The sequence below is a fragment of the Jaculus jaculus genome, chromosome 5 (assembly GCF_020740685.1).
Source record: "Jaculus jaculus isolate mJacJac1 chromosome 5, mJacJac1.mat.Y.cur, whole genome shotgun sequence".
In the NCBI taxonomy this organism is placed as follows: domain Eukaryota; kingdom Metazoa; phylum Chordata; class Mammalia; order Rodentia; family Dipodidae; genus Jaculus; species Jaculus jaculus.
In genome coordinates this window covers 91,518,939-91,546,221 of record NC_059106.1, presented here as the reverse complement: position 1 = coordinate 91,546,221, position 27,283 = coordinate 91,518,939, and positions in this window count along the sequence as shown.

The window sequence follows — 27,283 nt, the reverse complement described above, 5'->3', positions numbered from 1 at the left end:
AGTACTGGGATCAAAGGTGTGTACCAGCACGCCTGGCCAAAAAAGAAATCAAATTTTAACCATTTGAGACACCATTCTGTTTGGTGAACAGCTTGGGAATTAGATCTCTGGATCATCATGGTGTATCTACATGTGTACATGAATAAATGTAATATCTCATATAAATGGACTCAAGAACAAAGATCACATGATCTCACTCTAGCCCAGGCTGACCTAGAATTCACTATGTAGTCTCAGGGTGGCCTCGAACTCTTGGCGATCTTCCTACTTCTGCCTCCTGAGTGCTGGGATTAAAGGTGTGTGCCACCACCTGGCAATATGGTGCCTCTTGTGTCATCTCTGTGGTCATCACAATCTGAAAAAGAAGCGTCTCTAACCAAAAGTGAGAGTAGCATTAACATATAGGTATGAACTTTAAGAAAACTGCTTACAGGGCAGTTTGGTGTGCATAATATATCCATTTAGCCAGACAAGGGCAAATATTACACAGGTGTTTCGTCCCATCAATGGGAAGGTAATTGCTACTGCTGGGCTTTTGTGTAGCAGCTTTCTTCCCATGGGATTATGGACACTTTATGGGCAAAACCTGCATGTTATTAATTTTATTTTATTTATTTATTATTATTATGTTGTTTTCCGAGGTAGGGTCCTGTTATTCATTTTTTTATTGTTTTTATTTGTTTATTTGAGAGCAACAGAGAGAGAAAGAGGCAGAGAGAGAGAGAATGGGCATGCCAGGGCCTCCAGCCACTGCAAATGAACTCCAGATGCGTGTGCCCCCTTGTGCATCCTGCTAATGTGGGTCCTGGGGAATCGAGCCTTGAACCGGGGTCCTTAGGCTTCACAGGCAAGCATTTAACCATCTCTCCAGTCCTGTTATTCATTTTATAACCACAAAATAATACAGCTGGTCCTCTGTATCTGTAAATTCTTCACCTGCAGATTTAGATAACCACCCATCAAAAATGTATGCTTTTTAGCCAGGCGTAGTGGTGCACATCTTTAATCCCAGCACTCAGGAGGCCGAGGTAGGAGGATCGCCATGAGTTCAAGGACACCCTGAGACTTCGTAGTGAATTCCAGGTCAGCCTGGGCTAGAGCGAGACCCTACCCCCCCAAAAAATCAAAAATATTTGCTTTGTGTGTGTGTGTGTGTGTGTGTGTGTTTTAGAGGTAGGAAGGATCTCTCTCTAGCCCAGGCTGATCTGGAACTCACTCTGTAGTCCCAGGCTGGCCTTGAACTCACAGCAGTTCTACCTCTGTCTCCCAAATGCCATGATTAAAGGCAAAAATGTTTTTCCAACTGTGTTTGTGTCAGCCTGGTCTACAATGAGACCCTATCTCAAAACAAACAAACAAACTCCACAAAACTGTGTTTGTGCTGAATATGTACAAATTTCTTTTTGTTTTTTATTTTTTGGTTTTGTGAGGTAGGGTCTCCCTCTAGCTCAGGCTGACCTAGAATTCACTGTGTAATCTCAGCCTGGCCTCGAACTCACAGCGATCCCCTACCTGTGCCTCCCCAGTGCTATGATTAAAGGCATGCGCCACCACACCCAGCTCCTCTTCATCTTGAGATCATCTCTAGATTACGTATAGTGCCTGACTGATATAAATGCTTACTAGACTGTATTGCTTAAGGAATAATCACAATAAAGAATTTGTACATAGTTGGGACACAGGCAACGTGGGAACGCTAAACTGCTTTATGTGAGACGTGAGCAGGGACCTGCACATCCTGTAGCTGTGGAGGGTCCCAGAACCTACAGATGTCAAAGGATGACTGCAGACAGTCCTTACTGATAACTGGCTGACACTGGGGAACACAGAGAAGAGTCTGTGTCCTTGTCCCCTGATAACGCAGGACAGAAATGGGAGGTAAAGTGGTGTTCACGTTCACTGAGCCCTTCAGAAGCCTGCTGGCACCTTACAGGTGTCTGTGAACAGAAGAGCTTCGACAACTTCCAAGCCTTACCCATGTGACACAGCACTGAGTGTCTGCACTGTCATTTAGTCATTCTCTATATAGTCCCGCAGAAAAGCTCCTATAATTATTTTCATTCTGTAGAGGGATATAGAGACCAGAGGAGTCAAGGAACTCACACCACAGCATCACAGACCTTAAAAAAAGTCAAATAAAATTTAACAAATTTCGTAGTTGGCTAATCTCAAGTGTCAGAACAACCTAAATCCAAGGCATTGGGATATCATCATAGCTCTTTTCCATTTGAAAACCAAGTGGATGGTTTCTGTCAGGCTAGAAATTCCTGTTCCAGTGGCTTTCTGATGACTTGTACTGTGTTCAGCATTTTATTTCCAGGGATTGCCTTCTGGGAGATTCTGCTGTTTTAATGATCACATCAGCCACGTTTCCTCATTGAATCACACTATGGTCCTCTTTGAAGTCAGCTTGACTTGTCAGATTCTCCTTGCCACAGCGCCATGGGAACAGCACATTCAACCGCAAAGAAGTTACTCCCTAGGCTGGCCACGAACTGTGTTTGACTCCTTTATTTCTCCTTGCCGAGGTCAGCAGGACAGTGGCTTGTGCAACTGGAAGGCAGCATGGGGCCACGGGCCTTCTCTCTGCCTCGCTTGTCCCCAGTTACCATCTCAGCCATGTGTTAACTTGCTCTGCCCTAAGTGTCAGTTAACAACTTGGATTAAAGAGATTTTGTGAACTGGGCATAATGGTTCACACCTTTGATCCCAGCATTCAGGATGTCAAGGTAGGAGGATTGCTGTGAGTTCGAGACCAGCCTGAGACTACATAGTGAATACCAGGTCAGCCTGAGTTACAGTGAGACCCTACCTCAAAACACTAAAACAAACCAAAATAAAAAAGAGAGAGAGGGCTGGAGAGATGGCTTAGCGGTTAAGCGCTTGCCTGTGAAGCCTAAGGACCCCAGTTTGAGGCTCGGTTCCCCAGGTCCCACGTTAGCCAGATGCACACAGGGGCGCACGCATCTGGAGTTCGTTTGCAGAGGCTGGAAGCCCTGGCGCACCCATTCTCTCTCTCTCCCTCTATCTGTCTTTCTCTCTGTGTCTGTCGCTCTCAAATAAATAAAGAAATTAAAATTAAAAAAAAATTTTTTTAAAAAGAGAGAGAGATTTTAGCAGGGCATGGTGGCACATGCCTTTAATCCCAGCACTCAGGAGGATTGCTGAGTTCGAGGTCACCAAGACTAAATAGTTAATTCTAGGTCAGCCTGTGCCAGAGTGAGACCCTACCTCAAAAAACAAAATTAAAAAAGGGTGAGTGTGTGAGAGAGAGATTTTGTGACTACTAAAGACACTTAAAGTAAATTTCCCACTGTATGAATTACCTGATGATTCCATTCTGGTTTCCTTCTAGGAATGGAGACTTCAGAACTCCAAAACTGGTTCCTGTTAGAAAGTCAGGGGGGTCAGAAGAGGGGATGGTAAAGAAGAATGGGTGGGAGGAGGGTTAATCGAGATTAAAGGTGTTACTAATAAGCCATATGGAAACCTCCTTTGCTAGCTAAATAATACATATATTAAAAAAAAAAGAGAGAGAGAGAGAAAGAGATACCACCAGTGAAGATACTCAACAGTGGTCACTACAAGCCTTATAATTGGCCAGTCAGGCCAAATGAGTCAACAGGTGCAATAGGGGCACGTCTGTCATGGTGGAATCCAACTGCCCTCCAATGGGACTGGAGGCCTGATCCATGGGGGGAACACATCCCTGATACTGAAAACTTAAAACAGGGGTAGTCATGAGCCCTAGAGGTGTAACATCTGCTGCTGTCTGGATAAGTGTATATACTATGCTTATCAAACTGCCCAGTAAGCACTTCTCTTAATATTCACACCCTTATATTAACGCTACTCTCACTTTGGGTAGAGAATCTTCTCTTTTCAGATGGCAGTGACCTTGGGATGACTCAGAAGGGATCATAGTGCTGGAAAAAGTGACTAGAGTACCAAGTAACATCTCGATCACACCTTCCAAGGCTCAGGGTCTAATGCGGAAGAGGTGACGGAAAGAATGTAAGAGCCAAAGGAAGGGTTGGACTCCTTACAACGTGATCCCTCCAGACACAAAATGGCCTCGATATCCATGACCTCACAGTGCCTGACACTACCTACACAAGACCATCATAAGAGGAGGAAAAGATCATGGCATCAGAATAAAAGACAGACTGATTGAGATGGGGAGGGGATATGATGGAGAATGGAATTTCAAAGGGGAAAGTGGGGGGAAAGGGAGGGTATTACCATGGGATATTTTTTATAATCATGGACAATGTTTTAAAAAATTGAGAAACAATAAAATAAGATTTTAAAACAAAAGAGAGAGAAAGAGAAAGTTTGGGTTGGAGAGATGGCTTGGCAATTAAAGCGCTTGCCTAGGAAACCTAAGGACCCAGGTTTGATCCTCCAATACCCACGTAAGCCAAATGCACAAGGTATCAAATGTGTCTGGAGTTCCTTTGCAGTGGCTAGAAGTCCTGGCATGCCCATTCTCTCTCACACTAGCTGCCTCTCTCTCTCTTAAATAAAAATATTTTTTAAAATTGTAAAAAGAAGGCGTGGTGGCTCATGCTTTTAATCCCAGCACTTGGGAGGCAGAGATAGGAGGACTGCTGTGAATTTGAGGCCACCCTGAGACTACATAGTGAATTCCAGGTCAGCCTGGGCTAGAGTGAGACTCTACCTCTAAACCACCACCCCCCTCCCCCCAAAAAAACTGTAAAAAGAGAAAGTTTTGTTAAAAGTACCCTATGAAGATGTATAATGCTGTGCTCAGAATTCATAGTTGGTTACAAGAAAATTTCAGTGACCAGAGTGGGATATTGTTGTTGGTCAGGAAGCCCCCTGATGCCCCTAAAATATTACATACTATTGCCAAGGCTCTTAGTTGCCCACCAGAACTAGATAGTAAGATCCTGTTGCAGAATACACCACATGCCTGGGCTGCAGGTCACTGAGAAATCAAGCCGGAGCTGGCCTGGAAGCCTCCACCCTGTTAACTAGCTGTCCAGATTCTGGTAAGATCTATGTAGCCTTTGGGGAGAACCCTGCACGCTTTATAGCTGTCCAGCCAGGCAAAATATGCTAACTGGTACAATGGTGGCATGTTGTTATGGGGAAAACCAATTGCTGTCTAATTGGAGTTGAGACTTGCTACCTGGGAGGTAATTCCTGCCTGGTACTGAAATGCTAATGGAAAGTCTATGACGGGAAAGGTCATAAACCCTAGAAGGGAAGTTACTACTGTTTGGCCAAATGGGTATATTATGCTCACCAAAGTGCCCTCTAAATATTTATGTTTATACCCATATGATAATGTTGCTCTCTCTTTAAGTTAGAGAAGTTCTATCATACCCTCCAAGGTTCAGGGACCATTGTATGGAGGATGAGAAGAGACATTTATTTATTTGAAGGGAATAATCAAAGATGGCCTCTGTGAGGATGGTTGCTTTTGAAGGATAATGGGCTGGAAAGATAGAAGAGTGAATTCCAGGAGGGAAATGGATTGTGTGAAGGCTATAGAACAGAAATCAACCCAGGCAAAGGGAAATAAACTCACCTGCTCTTTTTGTTCTGGTGCTAGAGGCTAAGCCCAAGGCCTGGTGCATGCTGGGCAGAGCCCCACTGAGCTACATGCCCAGCCCTCACCTGCCCTTGAGGAGCTCCCCCCCGGCTGCTGCCTGGGCTGCTGTCCCTGGACATGTTCTTTGGTTCCAAGGCCAGGGCCTACTGGTGCTTCCCTTTGCTCCATCCATCTATCTACCCTCACTCCTGGTGAGAGCTGAGGGTGCCTTTGGCTGGCTCCGCCATGCTCCTGGAGCTTTATCATTATAGGAGTAGATGTGCACACCTTCAATCCCAGCACTCAGGAGGCCGAGGTAGAAGGATCGCCGTGAGTTCGAGGCCACCCTGAGACTACTTAGTGAATTCCAGGTCAGCTTGGGCTAGAGTGAGACCCTGCCTCGAAAACAAAACAACAACAAAATTCTCTCTCTCCCTCTTTTGCTGTCAAATAAATAAAAAGAAACTATTTAAAAAACAAAAACCAAAAAGGCTGGAGGAATAGCTTAGTGGTTAAGGCGTTTGCCTGCAAAGCCAAAGGACCCAGGTTTCGATTCCCCAGGACCCACATTAGCCAGATGAAGAAGGGGGGACACGTGTCTGGAGTTGGTCTGCAGTGGTTGGAGGCCCTGACACACCCATTCTCTCTCTTTCTCTCCCTCTTTCTCTATTAAATAAATTAAAAATTTTTTTTTAAAAAAAGAAAGGAGGGGGCCGGAGTGATGGCTTAGTGGTTAAGGCATTTGCTTGCACAGCTAAAGGACCCAGGTTTGATTCCTCAGGACCTACGTTAGCCAGAGGCACAAGGGGGCACAAGCGTCTGGAGGCCCTGGCACACTCATTTTCTTTCTCTCTCTCACTCCCTCTCTCTGTCAAATAAATAAGTAAATAAAAATAAAGTTAAAAAAAGAAAGGAGGACACTGGGCTGGGGAGATGGGCTATTGGTAAAAATGCTTGCTTTGCAATCATGAGAACCTGAGTTTGAGCCCCAGAACCTGGAGAGATAGCTCAGCAATTAAGGTGCTTGCCTGCAAAGCCTAACAACATGGGTTCAATTCCCTAGTACCCACATAAATCAGATGGACAAAGTGGCTCATGGGGTACATTTGCAGTAGATAGAGGCCTGGCATGACCATTCTCTCTGTCTGTCTCTTTTCTCTATGTATCCCTCTGCTTGCAAGTAAATAAACAAGTAAATAATTAAAAAAAAAAAAAAAAACCCTCCTGGTTTGGTGGAATGCACTTGTAATCCCATTGTTAGGGAGATGGGCTCCTTGGCTAGCCTAATTGTTAAATTTCAGACCAGTGAAACCTCCTGTTAAAAAATAAAAAGGACAGTGCCTGAGGACCAACAGCCAAGGTTATACCCTGACCTTATATGCATGCATACCACACACTCGCGCGCGCGCGCGCGCGCGCGCGCACACACACACACGCAGGGACACTTTGGGACTTGGGGATCCTTCTCTCTTATTTGAAGATGGTAAAGCTTACTGTTTAAAATCACTTTGGTTCTATGAAGTCAGATGGTCTGGATTTAAATACTGGCTCTGCAACTTGGAAGCTGTAACTTTTTAAAAATTTATTTTTTTTAAATATTTTACTTATTTATTCGTTTGAGGGAGGGAGAGAGAGAGAGAATAGGCATGTCAAGGCTTCCAGCCACTGCAAACAAACTCCAGACGCATGCGCCACCTTGTGCATCTGGTTTATGTGGGTCTGGGGAATCGAACACAGGTCCTTTGGCTTTGCAGGTAAATGCCTTAACCACTAAGCCATCTCTCCAGCCCTGAAGCTGTAACTTTTGACATGTTATTTAACAGCTGCATGCCTCAGTGTCCTCTTATGTAAAATAAGGCTAAAAATAAAAGTAAAGTATCTATCTCATTGAATTATTAAGAGAATTTAAATAGTTACCTGCTTAGAGCAGGATTTAGCTCATTCAAGTCTGACTGCCTTTATTACCCTGCTTAGGCTGCTGCTCCCACTGCTGCCTGTGGAGGCAGTAATGACTGCTGTGCATTTCCAGGCGCTGTCCACCTGGAGTCTTGCCATTGCCTTGGTTAAACAATCCAATGCAGAAACCATGTTCAAGCAAGGTTCTGTGCCCATGTTTCACTTATCTCATTTCCTACAACCCTCCCAATAACTCTAACTATAATCCTTTATTAAATTCTCCCAGGGTAGCTTTTACCATCCTTGCTTTACTGATGAGGAAAATAAGGATCAGAAAGTCACATGGCAGCAGGGCGTGGTGGCGCTCGCCTTTAATCCCAGCACTTGGGAGGCAGAGGTAGAAGGATTGCCATGAGTTTGAGGCCACCCTGAGAATACAGAGTGGATTCCAGGTCAGCCTGGCCTAGGATGAGACCCTACCTCAAAAAAAAAAAAAAAAAAAAAAGATACCTCTTAAGATGAGACAGCCTGGCATACCTGAGAGGCAAAGTGAAGAGTCCAGCTTTCTGTTCATTCTATCAAAACACATCTCATCCACCTGCTTCCTTGGCCCATGTCCAGCCTGGAACAAGAATCCTAGAAGTTACAGAAGGCAGCATCCCCCTGCCTGTTGCCTTAACCCTCCAAGTGACATTACGAATTTCAAAGCATGGGGTACTGCTTAATGAGCCCCTATTCTGTACACCACAGTACATTTTAAAACATTTTAGTTATTTATTTGTAATTTATTTATTTATTTGCAAGCAAAGAGAGAAGAGATACAGAAAGAATAGGCATGCCAGGGCCTTCAGCACTACAAACTCTAGATGCATGTGCCTCTTGGTGCATCTGGATTTACATAGGTATTGGGGAATTGAACCCAGGTCATTAGGCTATGCAGGCAAGTACCTTAATCACTGAGGAATCTCTCCAGCCCCACCACAGTACATTTTTGAGACCCTATTGTAAATGTCATATATGATCATAATATTTTTTACACTTAATAAAGAATCAAATTAATATTTATGGACCATGGCTATGTGTGGGGCATTGTTCTAAGTGTGTTGCCCTCATTACAGCTTTTCAGTCCCAAGTCTGCTGCATTGCCATTGCACACACAAGCACCTGAGTTACACGGAGTTTAAGTAATTCCCCATACCCACAAGCTGAAGAACAGACACCAAAACCATCACCACATCCATGTTCATGTATGTAGCGCACCCATAAGAGCCTGCCATGGCTCAGCATGGTAGAAACAAAGTAACAGTGAGCTCTCCACTCACAGAAAGGAAGGAAGGAAGGAGGGAGGGAGAGAGGGAGAGAGGGAGAGAAGGAGGGAGGGAGGGGAGAAAAAGAGAGGGCCAGTCTGGGAAACATTGGGCTAGCTCAGAATGTCTGGGGGGGGGGGGCTTGATGAAGGTGGGTGGGGTGCATGTTTCAGAGCAGACAGCTAAGTTTCCAGAGGCAGGCAAAAGTCCTCTGAGCCATTTCCAGCAGCTCTGTGGGAATGAGACATCTCAGCAAGCTGCAGCAGAACCCCAACATGTCACCAGTGCATTTGAAGAAAAATCAAGCTGATCTTATGCTGAAGAACATTTGTGGGAAGGTGGAGATAAGGAAATTACTGTTGGCAAAGAGCCAACAAGCAGCCAGGTATGAGACCATCACTACAGGCCAAGAGCAAATCTTGGCCACATTTGCTTGTTAATTTCATTCTTTCATTTAAGCATTCCTCTCCAATGAGTAAAAGTAGGTCCCATCTTGTGCAGGCCCCTGATGTACTGTGCTGAGGATAGCGCTGGGGACAACACAGGCATGACTCTGGTGGTCCTGGAGCAGATGGCCTGGCCAGACAGTGGATTGCAATGTCAGAGGAGCTGTAGAAACACAAGATGCAGAGGTTGGTCCAGCTGTGCTTACATTGCTCTGCAGTTAGAGCCCTGAGTTCAAAGCTCTTTCCTTACTGCCTCAGGGGAACGGCCTGGAGCAAGCCTCATAAGCTCTGCCCTCTTCAGTTTCCTGACATCAGGATTGAAGACCTTAAGAGATGCTGATGTACAGTATAGAAAATGGAAAACAGATCTGCAAAAAAGCTTTTGGGGGACTAGCAGGCCAGGTTCAGCACTGCGCCCTCCCTCTGATCTCCCCCTACCAAGTGTGGAGAAACAGCCTTTTGTTATCCCCCCAGGAATGTATCCCCCACAGAATGATATTCTTAGACATACTACACAGGGGTCACTGTGGCCATATTTCTTGTAACTGCAATGGACCTCAAACCTACCAGGGTCTTTATCAGACAAGGATCATTGCGGTGATAAACTTCCTTACACACACTCATGCCTTCATCCCAAAGTCATGGATTTAGTATTTCCATATGTCAATCATTGTGCAAGAAGTTGGGATTATAATAGAGAAAAGAAACAGTCTTACCCCCAGATTCAGAGGTCTCCTAACCTCACAGGGAGTTAGAGATAAGGAATCAATGCATTTATATTTCAGGACTGTGGGAGTTCAAGTGGGAGCACAGAGGCAAACAGGTGCCTGGCTTGGTGCCTTCCAGGCTGTCAGGACCGGGGCGGGCTCCAGCGTCTGTCTGTCCTTAATGTGTCTTCAGTGCAAAGTGCCAGTGCTTTTGTCACTTAATTTAATTCTCGTAACAACTCCATGCAGAGTGTGTTACAGGTTAGTGCAACAGCAGTGTTCATAAGAGTGCCTAATGTCCAGTAAAAGTCCACACATATTGGTTATCATTGCTGCAGTTGTTCTCCCCTTTTTACAGTAAGCTGAAGGTGAAATTAGATGATGCAAGCTCCGAAACCAGAGAGTCCAAATACATGTGTGGGGAAAATTCCCAGTGAGACTCAGAGAGCAATTTGGGTTTTTATTACTGTCAGGGTAGGTGGATACGAAGTGGTGACTTCAGTAATGGGATACTCTGGTGCAGATAGGAACAACAAATTAGCAACATACAAAGTGCTTTTGTGAGTAGGATTCAGGCATTAGCTTTTTCTGAGGAAAGAAGAGAAGAGAAAAGACTGAAAGTGATAGGAGCACTCCAGGGTCTTCTACCACTGCAAACTCCAGATACATGTGTCACTTTGTGCATCTGGCCTTATGTAGATACTGGGGAAATCAAACCTAGGCTAGCAGGCTTTGCAAGCAAGCACCTTTAGCTGATGAGCCATCTCCCCAGCCTCCTAAGGAAGGGTTCTTAACTCAGGTAGATGGATGTCCTGTCCCTTTGGGAACACAGATTGTGAGAAGTACATTAGAATGGCCTAATCTATACTTGTCCCTCCCTCTTCATCCTCCCTAAATCCAGAGACTAGAAAAACAAAAGCCACCTTACTCTACTGGTCTGGACATTCAAACTGGAGCCCACCCTGGAGATGGAGAAGATTCACATTAGAATGGAGTTGGGTGGGATAGAAGTAGAGTTATCCAGGGATCCACTTGCACATGAACAGCCAGCCCAGTGGATGGCAAGGCTCTGGGCCTAGGGGCAAGGTGGGCGGAGTCTGGAGCCAACAGTTGGGATACCAGTTTGGCCAGCTAGTCTGAGCAGGGTTCTGGGCGCCTGTACTAGAGGGCCAGTCTAGATCCCACTCCATCAGCCTGTCACGCTACTGTTTAACATAGCTAGAATTAAACCTCAGTGTGAAATCTGCTGATTTTCTTTGGAGTTGTACAGGGTACTTATCCTTTCTGAGCTTTGATTTCCTCACATATGAAATAGTTTTGAAACTATTCTAGTTTCAAACTAGTTCACAAAATGCTGTGAAATACCACTTGCAAAGTTCCTGACAATAACAGAAAGCAGGCATATTCAAAGCATGGTACAGTAGACAGCACCACGATTCTGGGATGAACATCCAAGCCAGACACAGCGTATGGGAGGAGCGGGATTTATTTCAAGCTTACAGACCCAGGGGAAGTTCCACCTTTGGCAGAATAAGCTGTCTCCTATCCATAAATCCAGAGAAAGAGAAGCCACCAACAGCCAGCAGCAAACAGACTCCCTCCCAAGCTCACACTGCTCTCTACAGCTTTGGACTGGAAGGAGATCTGCCCCCAAACACACCTTTGGACTGGATCCCAGGATCCATCCCCAGTGACACCTCCCCCAGCCAAGTGGCTGGAGACCCAAGTTACAAGTTTAATAAAACACCTGAGTCTATGAGGCCATATTCAACTACACACATGGGTCCTGTAGAAACGGTTTGAATGATATCTGTGCTGCCTACAACCTTCCCAGGCTGAGGGAAATGCTTCAGATACAGTCTACTCCTACATGCGCTTTGGGTTGTTTGTTTGTTCTGACAAGGATTAGAGAGCTAACATAGAAAGCGCCCAGCACAGACAGGGCTTGCCCAGCTCACAGCAGTCTCCTTTTGTGGTGGTTGAATGAAATCTCCCCCATAGACTCATATTTGAGTTTTGTGTTTGTTTGAAGCAGGGTCTTGCTTTAGTCCAGGCTGGCTTGGAATTCCATATGTAGTCTCAGGGTGGCCTCGAACTCATGGCGATCATCCTACCTCTACCTCCCAAGTACTGGGATTAAAGGCATGCACCACCACACCCAGCAATTCATGTGTTTTGAGTACTTGGTCACCAGCTGGTGGCAATTTGAACAAAGTGGAGGACCTCTGGGAGGTGGATTTGTACTGAAGGAGGTGTGTTGTCTGGGATAGGTGTTGGGCCGGTACTCACACTGCTTCCTTCCTGGTACTGTGAAGATATGACACAGGTTTCCTCAGCCCTGTCCTGCTCAGCCCTCTCATATTTTCCCTGCTGTTGATGAAATGTCTCTTCAAAACTCTTAAGCAGAAACAAAACCTTTCCTTCCATTAGCTGCTTGTGGTCAGGTGTTTTGTCACTGCCACAGCCTCTCAAATGTTAATTTCCTTCCTCCTGCCTTCTCCTTCAATTTACCACAGATGTTTAATGACGCACTGAGAGAGAAGATGGGTGGGACAAATGAGTTAAGTAAGCAATTATGGAGGATGCAATTACACCACGAGCCAGGCACTCTTAGGAGATGGACACATCCCCCCATAATACGTGTCATTTCACTGGGTGTGTCTGCGCACTCCGGAGACTGCGCTGCTCACACCTATTTCCTGCTGCTGTCTTTTCTCCTGGCACCCCAATACGGCTTTGTTGTGTTTCATAAGATATGAATACAGCCCCGTGCCCCTGCCAAGTGAGATAAGAGTAGACAGGGGCAGGCACACCCTGCAACAGCCTCGGGGAAGTGTCATTAAGGTGGAACAAACAGGAGGGAGGGGTAGTGCTGAACACACAATAGGTGGTCTCCTTTGTAGAAAGACTGGGAGGGCTGCGGGCCTGGGAGGAGAGGTTCTGGGCACACGGCTCCTTTGTTGAAAGAAGGGGGTGGCACCATGGGCTATTGTCACCAGGTGAAGTCAGCGGATGGAGACAGTAAGAGCTAGAGAAACGTTCAGGCTGGGCAAATAGCAGCGCGTTTAGGACCGTGCTGAAGCCACTCTAGCTGTGGGACGCTGGGCAGAAGTACGGAGCCTCGGTGACCGTTCACGTCGAGGGCGGCCTCCTGCGTGCTCCTGCAAGCCCTCGTGTTGTTTCTTCCTTTGCTTCGCAGGGAGTGAGTGGCGCTGGGCGTGCTGGCCGACCTGCCAGCTGTACGTGCTGGAGGCAGGACATCTTGCGGGCGCGCGGGCTGTCCGGGAAACGTCTGTGGAGCGCCCTCCATCTTCCGGCCAGGCGCGCTGCAAGTCCGGGCTGTGGAGCTGAACCCTTGCAGCACTCCAGTGGCAGAGTCAGAAGCGGGCTCTCTGCTAACAGTGACAGGGTACCTACCCTGTTCGTGGAACGCTAGGCTCTGGGAGTGAAACGGAAGTGAAATCTGCTCCCCGCCTTTCACAGTTTTACAGGCTGGCGGGCTTGGAAGTGGGGATGGAGCTGTTGGAAGGTGGCTCTCACAATATGGGGGCTTTGAGGGAGGGTGGAAGCTGGAGGTGCTATGGAAATTGTGGGAGCCGCCTTTCTCTGGAAAGCCAGGGCAGTGGGGGTGGGAGGGTGAGGTGTTGGGCTTTAGAAGGGGTGAGTGGGGATTGTCTAGATGACAATGCAAGGACAGCGTGCGTGCTTCTATCAGTAACGGTAAAAGAATACATTCCAGGCAAAGAAAGCTGCGTGGCGCAGGAGAGCGCCTGAGGCCGGAGAGGCGGGCAGGTTCGGCAGTGCTGGAGGGCACTGTTCAAAGCCTGGAGGGAGTGGTTAAAGTTTGAAGCGAGTTGGAACTGGATCTTAGGAAAACGTGTTTGTCAAGATGGGTGTGGTGGCTCATGCCTACAATCCCAACACTTGGGAAGGCAAGGTAAAGGGATGTCCATCCTTGAGTTCCAGGCCAGCCTGGGCTACAGAGTAAGTTTCAGGTCAACCTGGGGTACAGTAGAACCATACCTCAGAAAACAAAACAACAGCCAGGCGTGGTGGTGCACACCTTTAATCCCAGCACTTGGGAGGCAGAGGTAAGGGGATCGCCATGAGTTCAAGGCCAGCCTGAGACTGTATAGTGAAGTCCAGGTCAGCCTAGACTAGAGTGAGATCCTACCTCGAAAAACTGAAAAAAAAAAAAAAAAGGTAATATTAATGTAGTCCAGAAATAGTTTTTGAGTATTAACAATTTTTTACTATTGGACTAGATTCCAGGAATCTGATGATGTATAAAATAGTTCTTGTCTATCTGGGTGTGGTGGCGCATGTATTTAATCTCAGTACTTGGGAGTAAATTTCAGAGTAAGTTTCAGGTCAACCTGGGCTACAGTGGAACCATACCTCAAAAAACAAAGCAACAGCCAGGCATGGTGGTGCATGCCTTTAATCCCAGCACTTGGGAGGCAGAGGTAAGAGAGCCACCATGATTTCAAGGCCACCCTGAGTCTACATAGTGAATTCCAGGTCAGCCTGGGCTAGAGAAGAGTCCCTACCCCCAGAAAACCAACAACAAAAATCATTTTTTAATTAATTTTTTAATTTTTATTAACATTTTCCATGATTATAAAAAAAAATCCCATCATAATTCCCTCACTCCCCACCCCCAAAAAATCATTTCTTGTCTAGGTAGAGTGTATAACCCAATATCGGAGAGACAGTTTAGCTAGACTATTTATTTTATTTATTTTTATTTTTATTTATTTACAAGCAAAGAGATAGAAGAGAGAGTGGATGCTCCAGGGCCTCCAGCTGCTACAAACGAGCTCCATGTGCATGTGCCTCTCTGTGCATGTGCATCTGGTTTCATGTGGGTACTGGGGGATCAAACCTGGGTCCTTAGGCTCTGCAGTCAAGCACCTAACCACTGAGCAATCTCCAGCCCTAAACTAAAAAATTTTGAAGACTAAAATATATTACAATCAAGTAAAAATCATCACACAATGAACAGTCACCCAAGATAAACATATAGCTCTGACGAATGCCATGACGGGGACTCCAGAGAAACTGCCAAACTCAGGGCTAATAGTAATAGTAATAGTCACAGGTGTGTGACAGGTAATTACTGTGCAACTGTCCTCATGGTCCATGGGATTGTGTCATTCAATCTTCAAAAGTACTAACTAGCTCCCCAAAGGAAAGAGCGAAGCACGGCTGGACCTACAGCCTGCACAGCTCATGATGGCTGGGGTTTTTAGTGGTGGTGTTGGGTTTTTTTTTTTTTTTTTTTTTTTGTGATGGCTGGTTTTTGTTTTGCTTTTTTTTGTTTTTTGTTTTTTCGAGGTAGGGTTTCGCTGTAGCCCAGGCTGACCTATTCACTATGTAGTCACAAGCTGGCTTCAAACTCATGGCAATCTTCCTACCTCTGCCTCGTGAGTGCTGGGATTAAAGGCGTGCACCACCACGCCCAGCTGCACTTGACTTTCATCTTTTGGTATCAGTGAACTGAATGGTGTTGCTCATGTCTGTGTCCTAGTCCCTGAATCATCACATGTCAAAAGGGACAATGAAGATGTGCTCTTGTTGAGGACTTCAGCCAGAGCGGTTGCTGGTTCCACCAGGTGCGTCCAGAGTAATCACAAGAGTCCTAGGAGAGGAAGACTGTTGAATTAGAGAGGACTGGGAGGGGTGGAGGGAGAGCTGGGTGCGGGGAGGGATGTGGAGGGCAAGCAGAAGAGAAGCAGAGGCTGAAGGGATGTGTTTCTCAAGGACAATAGGAGCAAGGCAGGTTTTTTTAAATAGGCAGTCAGCCAGGGACAGAGCCCAAGAGAACGCCACTTTGCCTATCCTGGCAGGACTGGAACCCGTGTCTGATCCAGTCTCTTTCAAGATGACTGCAAGCAACAACTCCTCAACAATGCTCCCGGCTTCTTGCTCAGCTTAGTACACTTGTGGGCTGAATCCACCAGCCAGTCAAGTCTCTTCCCTAACCACACATCTGAGTCTGATGATGAGGCTCATCCTAACTGGATGTTTGATCCATATATGAGAGCTTAACTACTTGTGTAGGTTCCTCTCTTCATCCTCCTGGCCCCTGACTTTCCTGGTACTTGCTTTGGAGTGCTCGCCCCCTTCCCAGCCAGGCTGGGAAATGGAGGAAGATTTCTTTTTGCCTGAACATTTTCCTGCTTGCTTTCTAGGTGTATTTTGTTTTTGGATTTTTTTTTTGCCTTGCTACATATATGATCTCTCTTTAAGTTGAGACTCATACACGCTGTTAATCTTCTCTGATCTCCTATGGGGGTGGAGGGTCTTGTGACCTGGGCTCTTGTACCTTGTTTTCTGTGTGTGTCCAGTCTTTTCCCCATGAGAGGGAGGTTTTCTCCATCTCCCCTCCCCCTTCCCAACCTGGGAAAGGGGAGAACCTCTTTCACACTTGGACCTTTCTGCTAGCCATCCCTCTGGATCCTAACTCTCCCTAAAATAAATCTCATAATTCATAATTTATCCTTCTTGGAGTCTATTTTTCAATCCTTTGTTAATTTGGACAAGGGCCCAAATGTTGGGGTCCATGGGCTTGGGATCTTCTGTGTCTTTATGGAATTTAATCCCTCCCTAGACCCAAAACCTTACATTACTTTGAAGAAAGAAGAAAGGGCCAAAGGGAACTGGGCTCTCCTGTAGAGCATCCAGAAGCAGTACAGCTCTGTCAACATCTTGACTTTACTCCAAATAACCATTTGCAATATCAGGTCCTTAGAACTATAAGAAACCAAGCCACTTAGTGTCAGGGTTATTTTGTTACACCCACCATAACCAACTCCTAAAACACTTTTTGGGAGTAAGTGCCTCACCACAGCAGGATTAAAAGCCTCCATCAGAAGTCCCTGCTTTGTGCTAAAGGCAAAAAGCAAGCAGGTAGTGTTTGTGAAGCTTTCAGGTGACCTTGAGCACCTACCTGGTGTGAGTGAAAGAATGAAGAGAACAGAAAGGGCCTCAAGATAACTGCAAGAGGGGTGCAGGAGCCAGGGGCAGCCGTTAAGCCTCCAAGGTCTTGGGAGAAGTAGACATCTGACTTTCCTCAGCCTCCAGCAAGGCCTTGCAAACAACGGTGAATTCATGAAGGCTGCTGGTTCCAGCTGCCCTCACTTTGTCAGGCCTGACTTGGGAGCCTGAGCTTTGGCAGTAAGGCAAGCAAAAGTTATTTGGTGAGGAGGAGGAAAGTGAGATGATCATGCGACACTTTATGAAGAGTCTGGCGGGAGTGGTGAGAGATTGCTGCAGTGACACCAGCTTGGAGGCTTTTGCTAGAACCTGCTCTGTATAATGCAAGAGGGGAGCTGGGAAGGGGCAGCAAGACCCAAAGGGAAGCCACCCTGTTATAAACAACACCAGCAAACTGTCCTGTATTCCAGCAGGTCTCAAAAGGTAGCCTCAGGACCTTTGTGTATCCTTTTTTCATTTTGGTTTTTCAAGGTAGGGTCTCACACTAGCCCAGGCTAACCTGGAGTTCACTATGTAGTCTCAGGGTGGCCTCGAACTCATGGTGATCCTCCTACCTCTGTCTCCCAAGTGCTGAGATTAAAGGCATGTGCCACCATACCTGGCCTTTTGTGTATCCTTGACACAAGGGGTCCTCCAAGTCAAAACTATTTTTTATTCATCCCCACAGTAGTTTTTACAAAGGTCCATCATGTGTGAGTTCATTATAGAGTGGATGTAACAGGAAAATTTAGCTCTCTTATATTCAACCATTAAAGAATACTATACTAGGGCTGGAGGGATGGCTTGGTAGCTAAGGCATTTGCCTGCAAAACCAAAGAACCCAGGTTTGATTCCCCAGGACACTCTCATAGCCAGATGCACAAGGTGGTGCATGTGTCTGGAGTTCGTCTGCAGTGGCTGGAGGCTCTGGTGTGCCCATCCCTGTCTCTGTTAAATAAATCAATAATAATAAAATATATTAATAAATAAATAGATACAATAGTTAAAAATAATACTATATTAAAGAAATTCGAAAAATATGTTTTTGTTTGATGCATTTTTTCCATAAGGTAGTATTTATTTTGAATTCTATTTATGCTAATAAGAATGTAATGTTCAAGCTGGAGAGATGGTTCAGAGGTTAAGGCACTTACATGCAAAGCCTAATGACCCAGGTTTGATTTTCTAGGACCCATGTAAAGCCAGATGCACAAAGTGGCACATGCATCTGGAGTTCATTTGCAGTGGCTGGAGGCCCTAGTGGATCTGTTCTCTCTGTTTCTCTCTCACTACTTGCAAGTAAATAAATTTCTTTTTAAAAGAACGTAATGTTTGCTATTTTCAATGAGTATATATTTTAAACATTTCTCAATTTTAAACTTTTGAGGCAAATTTGCCATATTAACCCAGAGTGGCCTTGAATTTTCTGTGTAGTCCAGGCTAGCCTCCAACTGAGGGTCTCCTGCTTCCACCCCCTGAGTATTGGGGTTACAGACATGTGTCACCACACCAGGCCTCAAGGAGCTTACACAGAATAGACTCCCTGTTGCAGTCACTTTCATGTTGGTGGCAGAAAAGTACCTGACCAAAAGCAACTTGTGGGAGGAAAGAGTTTCTTTTGGCTTACAGACTCAAGGGGAAGCTCAGTGATGGCAGAGGAAAACATGAACAAAGGGTGGACATCTCCTCCTGGCCAACACCAGGCAGACAACAGCAGCAGGGGAGTGTGCCAAACAACTGGCAAGAGGGAGCTGACTATAACATCTATAACCCTGCCCCCAATAATACATTGCCTCCTTTAGGATCCAATTCCCAAATTGTCACCAGCTGGGGACCTAGCATTCAGAATTCATGAGTTTACAGGAACACTTAGTTCAAACCACCACACTCCACAGGAGATAATAGTTTCTGACCTTTACTAAGCCTCCATTTATATGAGCTCATTTAATTCTCAAAGCAACCTAATGAGATAGACCAGATTATTATCCACTTTGCAGATTATGAACGTAAGATGTGTGGAGGAACTAAATAAATACGACAGAGTTGGAATTCAAACTCAGAGATGAGCCTGGTGCTGGTAACCAGGTTATTAATGATGACATTCTCCAAAAATGTACAGTCTCTGTACAGGCCACTGGCTAGGGCTGAAGACAGATAAGCAAAGCAAGCTCAGCCTGTCGAGAGATCCCAACGGGGGAAGGAAAGGCTCACCTCAGCCCCCACTCATCTATTGTCCTGGTCCTCCAGCGGAGGAGTGCTCAGCACTGAAATGTCTCTATCACACCTTCCAAGGCCCAGGGTTCATTGTGGAAGAGGTGGCAGAAAGAATGTAAGGGCCAAAGGAAGGGTAGGATTCCTTACAACATGCTCCTCCAGATACAAAGTGGCCTGGATATCCATGACCTCACAGTGCCTGACACTACCTACACAAGACCATCATAATATGAGGAAAAGATCATAACATCAAAATAAAAGAGAGACTGATTGAGGGAGGAGGGGATATGATGGAGAGTGGAGTTTCAAAGGGGAAAGTGCGGGGCAGGGGAGAGAATTACTGTGGGTTGTAGTCTACAATTATGGAAGTTGTCAATTAAATAAATAAATAAGTATGCCTTCTACTCAATGGCAGCATGGACCCATGTACATTGTCCCCAGTAGTTCCCTAAATGCCTCTCCTTTACCAAGAAGATCTGTGATTCTGCTGGGTGTTGTAGTACATGCCTTTAATCCCAGTACTCAAGAGGCAGAGAGTTCGAGGCCACCCTGAGACTACATAGTGAATTCCAGGTCAGCCTGAGCTAGAGTGAGACTCTACTTCGAAAACAAACAAACAAAAAAAAAAAAAAAAAAAGAAAGAAAAGAAAATGTGGGATTCTGTCACTGTCACATGGACAGGACTGCCTCAATGTGGTCACTCACTGGGGCTGGTGTTGCAGTCACCTTCTTATTGCTGGGCCAAAGCACCTGACCAAAAGCTGCTGGCAGGAGGAAAGTTTTTATTTTGGCTTACGGTTTTGAGGGAAAGCTTCATGATGAGAAAGCATGGCATGAGCAGAGGCACATGAGCACAGGTAAGACATCACCTTGGCCACAGCAGGTGGAAAGCAGAAACAAGAGAGTAAGCCAAACACCAGCAAGGGGAAGCTGGCTATAACACACCTAACACCACCCCCAACAACACGCCTCTTCCAGCAAGTCTCCACCTCCCAAGTTGCCATCAGCTGGGGATCAAGCATTCAGAACATCTGATTCAAAGCACCACAGCTGGAAAACCATGTTTGCGCATATCCTGAGATGTTCTGCCAGCATCAGTCAGAGAGAGTGAGATGAACATTTCTACCATGGGGGCTGGGGGATCAACAGCTCTCTCAGAAGTGGGCTCTGTCCCAAGAAGTGTTAAGAACTGGGACCTCAGAGAAGTGCTGACAGGTGCATGTATATACACACAGGCTCAAGGAGGCCATGGCTGTACCAAGGAGAGAGAGCACGTACTAAGGGAAGCTGGTAAGACTTCATAAAGGGAATTCAAGATATGAGGCATCTTTAAAGTCAGCTTGCCATCCTGGTGAAGGATAGTAGTCCCTAGAGGAAGGACAAGGAAATGATTATTTCTTGGTCAGAAAGCCTCAAAGTGGGATAAGGCAAGGGCTAGCAAGTATTTTTCCTGAGGAATTCAGTTCTCTCTTCCAGAAATACAAAGCAATATTGACTTTGACTGGGCAGGACAGGGTTCTGGGATAGTGTGAATAAAATCACAGGGTAGTGGGTGAGAAGTCACTTGGGTAAGCCTGAACACAACAGGAAAACTTGAGGTGAGGGCTTGAGATGACTGTCTCAGGAAGTCATGGAAAAGAGAATTGTGGGCTCTGAAGAAGACCTGCAAGTTTGGAGGGCTGTCTCTGCTTCTCCACGTGGGTGTGCTTGGCTCACTTCTTTCACTGATCTTTGTGAGAATGAAGCCATCCTGGCTTCTAGACGCTCACGAATAGTTACAGCCATAGTGTTCAACAGATAGTTCTCCTTATTGAGCGGAGCACTATTTGTAATGTTTGAATTGAAATATCCCCTCCTGGAGGGAGGTCATGGCTCAGAAGACTCAGGAGGTAAATAAGTCTAGGAAAGCTAAAACTTAACAAGGTCTCAAGACCTATACCCAAGATATGGAAACAATAAGCAACTGCTGAGGGGGAGGAGTGACTCTGTCAGCCAAGTTGTCTGCAAGTCAGGTAATGAGCTCCTAAGATGCAGCTTTATGAATTGTCACCTATGCTGGGGTGGGCTTCTTGGTGCTGCAGCTGCCTTTGAGTCATCCGTTGCTCCTGTAAGCAACCCTCATATGTGCTCTCTGATTCACCAAAACTGGATTTTGGGGCAATCGTACTTTGGTATATCATTTGGTGCCCTATCTGGGGTGAATAGTGTGAGAGAAAAAGTTTCACATAACACTTGGAACCCAGTGTGGGGCATAGCAGAACCAAAGATGAGTTTGGGAGGAGCAGTTTTATGGCCCTGGCTATGGGTAACAAGGCATGCAACTGAGGCTGCTCACAGGGAAATCCCAATATGACCTCCTTCCCATTGTGGTCTGTGATGGTGTGGCTTCTTGTGGTGATGGTGGTCACATGTGTCATGCTCTGAGAAGTAAGGCATGTAACTGAGACTGAGCCATCAGGATGTAGAATGTGTGTGGGAAAAATCCCAGGGTATCTGTCTTCCTCTAGGTAGGGACACAAAGAAAAAAAGAATTTTTAATCTTAATAAATGTAGGAAAATAATTCCTTGCATTTTATCTGATCAAAAGTACTTCCAGAACTAGGGAGGAGAGTCAGGAGGATCACTGTGAGTTCAAGTTTGGCTTGGAAATACAGAGTGAGTCCCAAGACAGCCTGGACTAGAGTGAAATCCTACCTTAAAAACAAACAAACAACAACAAAATAAAAGGAATAAAAAAACTACAGATCAACAGCAAGAGAGACTATCGAACATATACAACCTCATGGAAATTAAGTAACACACTATTGAAGAAACCAAGAGAGAAATTTAAAAACAAAAAAAAACACCAGAATCAAATGGTAAGTGTTGTAGTTACCTTCTCAATGCTAGGACAAAACACCCGGCCAAAAGAGCTGATTGGAAGCCAAGTTTATATTGGTTGATAGTCTCACAGGGCTGCTTCATGATGGTAGGGGAAAGCATGACAGCAGCAGAGTCTGGACACCACTTCTGCCACAGAAGATAAGTGAACAGCAGCAAGAGAGTGAGCCAAGCTCAGGCAAGGGGGATACAGCTATAACACCCCTAAGCCTGCCCCCAGAAACACACCTTCTCCAGCAAGGCTCTACCACCCAAATTGCCACTGGCTATTTGCCACTAACCAGGGATTCAGAACACATGAGCCTATGGGGGACACCTGATCCATGCCACCACACACAGCATTCTAGGAAGATTATAGCTCAAACCACCTTAATCTCTCTGGTTTAGGAATCAGAGAGATTTCACATGACTTAATAATGCATCTTAAAGCCTTAGAGATAAAAGGACAAGCCAAACCAAATATCAGTAGATTAAAAAAAAAATCAAGGGCTGAAAAGATGGCTTAGTGGTTAAGGCATTTGCCTGCAAAGCCCAAGGATACTGGTTTGACTCTCCAGGACCCACATAAGCCAGATGCACTAGGTAGAGCATACATCTGGAGTTAGTTTGCAGTGGCTGGAGGCCCTGGTGTGCCCATTCTCTCTCTCTCTCTCTTTCTCTTTCTCAAATAAATAAATAAAATATGTTTAAAAAATCAAGATCAAGATAGAAATTACTAAAATAGAAATGAAAAGATGTTACAAAGGATTAATGAAATAAGGAGTAGGTTCTTTGAAAAGATAAAGAAAATGAATAAATTGTCAGTGAAATTAGCCAAAGAAATCAATAGAAGAACCAAATTAATAAAATTAGAGATGAAAAGGGAGCCATTCCAAAAGATATCAGTGAAATTCAGCTGGGCATGATGGCACACGCTTTTAATCCCAGCACTTAGGAGTCAGAGGTAGGAGTATCCTCAGGAGTTTGAGGCCACCTTGAGATTACATAGTGAATTCCAGATCAGCCTGAACTAGAGTGAGACCCTATCTTGAAAAACCAAAAAATAAAAATAAAATATATCAATGCAATTCAGAAAATAATAAAGCCATACCTCAGCAACATACATTCTACTAAATTAGAAAATCTGAAAGAGAGACTAGGGAAATGGTTCAGTGGTGAAAGGAACTTGCTTGCAAAGCCTGCCTCTCCTACATTTAATTATCCAGTATCCACGTAAAGCCAGATGCACAAGGTGGCACATGCATTTGGAGTTCATTTGCAGTGGCAAGAGGCTCTGGCATGCTCATTCTCAATCTCGCTCTATGAAAGAAAAAGAAAGAAAGAAAGAAAGAAAGAAAGAAAGAAAGAAAGAAAGAAAGAAAATAAAGTTTATCAATGAAGGTAAAAATCTTTACAATGAAAACTTTAAAACACTGAAGATAGAAATTGAAGACTTTAATAAAAGGAAAGAACTTCCATGCTCACGGGTTAGAAGGGTCAATATTTTGAAAATGGCTACTTTACTAAAAGCAATCTATAAATTTAATGCAACCCCCACCAAAATTCCAACACCAAGCTGGGCATGGTAGTGCATGCCTTTAATCCTAGCACCCGGGAGGCAGAGGTAGAAGGATTGCCATGAGTTCAAGGCCACCCTGAGACTCCATAGTGAATTCCAGGTCAGCCTCAGCTAGAGTGAGACCCTACCTCAAAAAACAAACAACAACAACAAAAATCCAACACCAGTGTTCATTGTAATAGAAAAAAAACTTCATTTGGAGCCAGGTGTGGTGGCACACATCTTTAATTGCAGCACTCATCAGGTGGCAGAAGTAGGAGAATCACTATGAGTTTGAGGCCAGCCTATAAGTATGGAATGAGTTCCAGGTCAGCCTGGGCTACAGTGAAATGCTACCTCAAAAAAAATTTTTTTAGCAGAGGCCAGTAAGGTAAAAAGGAGACATAAAGGGTAGAGAAAGGAAGGAAAGAGGATACTTAATAGGTTGATATTGCATATATGTAATTACAATGATTGTAATGGGGAGGTAATATGATGGAGAATGGAATTTCAAATGGGAAAGTGTGGGGTGGGGAGGGAGGGAATTACCATGGGATATATTTTATAATCATGGAAAATGTTAATAAAAATTAAAATTAAAAAAAAAATTTTTTTTGAGAGACCTCCGGTTAAGATGGTGGTGTAGGTACCACGTCAAAGCAGCCTAGGGGGAAAAAAGACCAAAAACCCCCAGCAAAATACACACTTTTACTAAAAAGTGAGGTGTATAGGGAATTGAAGCAGCAGCGGAGAAGTAGGAGAGATCCAGAGCAGCCAGAGCCTGCACAGGCCAGCAAAAGTGGCCCCAGCAGCTCCACCAACCATGGCGGCAGTGGCGGGGCGCACCAGAAAGCCGCCAGACTTGGCTCCATCCGCAGGAAAAGCCAGGTGCAGGAGCTTCCCCTCACACCGTGCTCTCCGCAACTCGGGAAACGGGAAGGGAGAGCGGCAGTGAGCAACGGAGGAGCAGACCGCGAGGTAGAAGAACACGTGGAGCAGCGAGAGAACCAGAGCAGCCACGGCTCCCTCCCCTCCCCCACCGCCTGAGCCCAGCTCCAGCGAACTAGAGCAGTGGGCCAGGGACTCAGCCACGCCAACTTGGGCCGACAGCGGGACCCAAGCAGGAGCAGAGTTCGGCAGCAACATCAGTGGCTCTGACACTGGTAACAGTGGCCCTAAAAGCAGCAGACCCAGCAGCAGCAGCTTCAGTGGCAGCAGCAGGAGTGGACCCAGCAGCAGCAGCTTCAGCAGCAGCAGTGGCTCCAGAAGTGGCAGCTACAGCAGCAGCAACAGCAGAGGCAGCAGCAGCGGTGGGCCCAGCAGCAGCAGCTTCAGCTGCTGACAGACCCAGCAGAGGCACCTTTAGCAGCAGCAGTTCCAGCAGTGGGGGTGCTGATCTGCAGGGCCACAGTTACCAGGCTCAGTTTGCCCCACAGGAAAAGCTAGTGCCCAGCTCCAGAAATTAGCACAGCAGCCTGATGACCAGGCAGCAACTTGACTGAAACCAAAATCATCCAAGGTAACTGGGATTGCACCAGGGAAGGGTCTCACTTGGCCACAAGCTGACTTGGATCCCTCAAAAGACCAGAAATCTTAACCTCTGTGTTGATAGGGGATCTGGTTGTTATAATAACTACTCTGGCATACATACTTGGGGTTGTTTTTGATTGAATGGGTACAGTGTTTAGTTAACTTTTAGAATCTACCTGTATTTTATTCCACTCAGCCTACTTGAATACTCCCATAGCAGTGAAACTCAACCCCTAGGAGCACCTTTGTAGATACTCTGTGAGTCTTAAGAGCCACACCTAACACCTTAAGCTCCTACCCTGAAAATATATAACATCAAATCAATTGATACAGCTAAGAATACCCAGCTAGCTCAAAAATCCAAGCATTAACTTAATCCAAGATGCAAAAAGATATACATTATAACACAAACACTAAAAAGCAAGATGATATAAATCCACCTAAAAGTATTAATGCATCAGAAATGATCTCCAGTGAGAACGAGTTAGAGGAAATGCCTGAGAAAGATTTCAAAAGAATGATTGTAAATATGTTCAAAGAAGTCAGAGAACAAATCAAAGGAGCCAAAGAGGAAATCAAAGGAATCAAAGAAGACGCAGGACACCAATTTCATGAAATAAAGAAGGCAATACAAGACATAAATAAGGAAATAGAAATAATAAAGAAAAACCAGTCAGAATTACTAGCAATGAAGAACACAGTTAATGAAATAAAAAACTCTGTAGAAAATCTCTCCAGTAGAATGGACAAAGGAGAGGACAGAATATCTAAGCTAGAAGACCAGGTGGCAGATCTAATACAGGCCAACAAAGAGAAAGACACACTTATAGAAAAGTATGAGTGGGAATTTCAAGATATCCGGGATACTATGAAAAGATCAAATATAAGAATTCAGGGCATAGTAGAAGGAGAAGAATTCCACTCCAAAGGCATAGTAGGTGTCTTCAACAAAATCATAGAAGAAAATTTCCCCCAAATTGGGAAAGAGGTGCCAATGCAGATACAGGAAGCCTTTAGAACCCCAGCCAGACAAAACCTGGAAAGAACCTCTCCTCGCCATATTATAATCAAACTTCCAAACACACACACCAAAGAAAAAATATTGAAAGCAGTTAGAGAGAAAAATCAAGTTACCTACAAAAGTAAGCCCATCAGGATTACAGCAGATTATTCAACAACAACAAAAAATTTTTTTTAAATTTGGAAGCGTAAATGACCTGTGATAGCCAATGCAACCCTGAGGGGGACAGAGGGCAGTAAGGAGAATAAGAGTGAGGTGTCATTATACCTTACTTATTTCAAAGTAGATTTCAGAGCCATAGTAACAAAAACAACATACTGGCACAAAAATGGACAAATAGATCAACAGAGCAGAAGAAGATCAGATATAAACCCAGGTGGCTCTGGCCATCTTTTCCCCCACCTCTGAAATACCAAAAATGCCCTCAAAAAAAAAAAAAAATCCCTCACTGAAAAGAAGTCTCTAACAAATGGTTCTGGGAAAACTGAGTATTTATTTGTAGAAGAATAAATCTAGATCCTTATCTCTCTCCATGCACAAGCACCGACTCCAAATGGACCAGCACTCTTAATGTCAGACCTGAAATCCTAAAACTTCTAGCAGGAAAAAGTAGAGGAAATGCTTTTGAATAGGACATTCTGAATAGGTCTCTGGTCACTCAGGAAATAAGGCCAATAATCAACAAAGCTGAATTAATAAAGCCAAACAACATTTGTACCGCATAGGAAACTGTTAATCAAGCAAAAAGGCAGCCTACAAAACTGTGGGAAAATTGCCCACTATACATGTGAAAAAGGATGCACATCTGAAATATACAAAGAACTCAAAAAGCTAGACCATAAAAATTAAAACTGAGCTGTAGCTGGGCATGGTGATGCATGCCTTTAATCCCAGCATTTGGGAGGCAGAGGTAGGAGGCTCTGTATGAGTTTGAGGCCATCCTGTAATTACAGAGTGAGTTCCAGGTCAACCTGAGCTAGAGAGATCCTACTTTGAGAAAAAAAAAAAAATGTATATATGTGAACTTTAGAAGGGAACAAAGACCTCTCAAAAAAGAAATACAATGGCATATATATCATATGTGTGTGTGTGTGTGTGTGTGTGTGTGTGTGTGTGTGTACATATATATATATATATATATATATGTAGAATTTGGACTGGAGAGATGGTCAAAGGCCCTTGCTTGCAAAGCATATCTGGGCAGGTT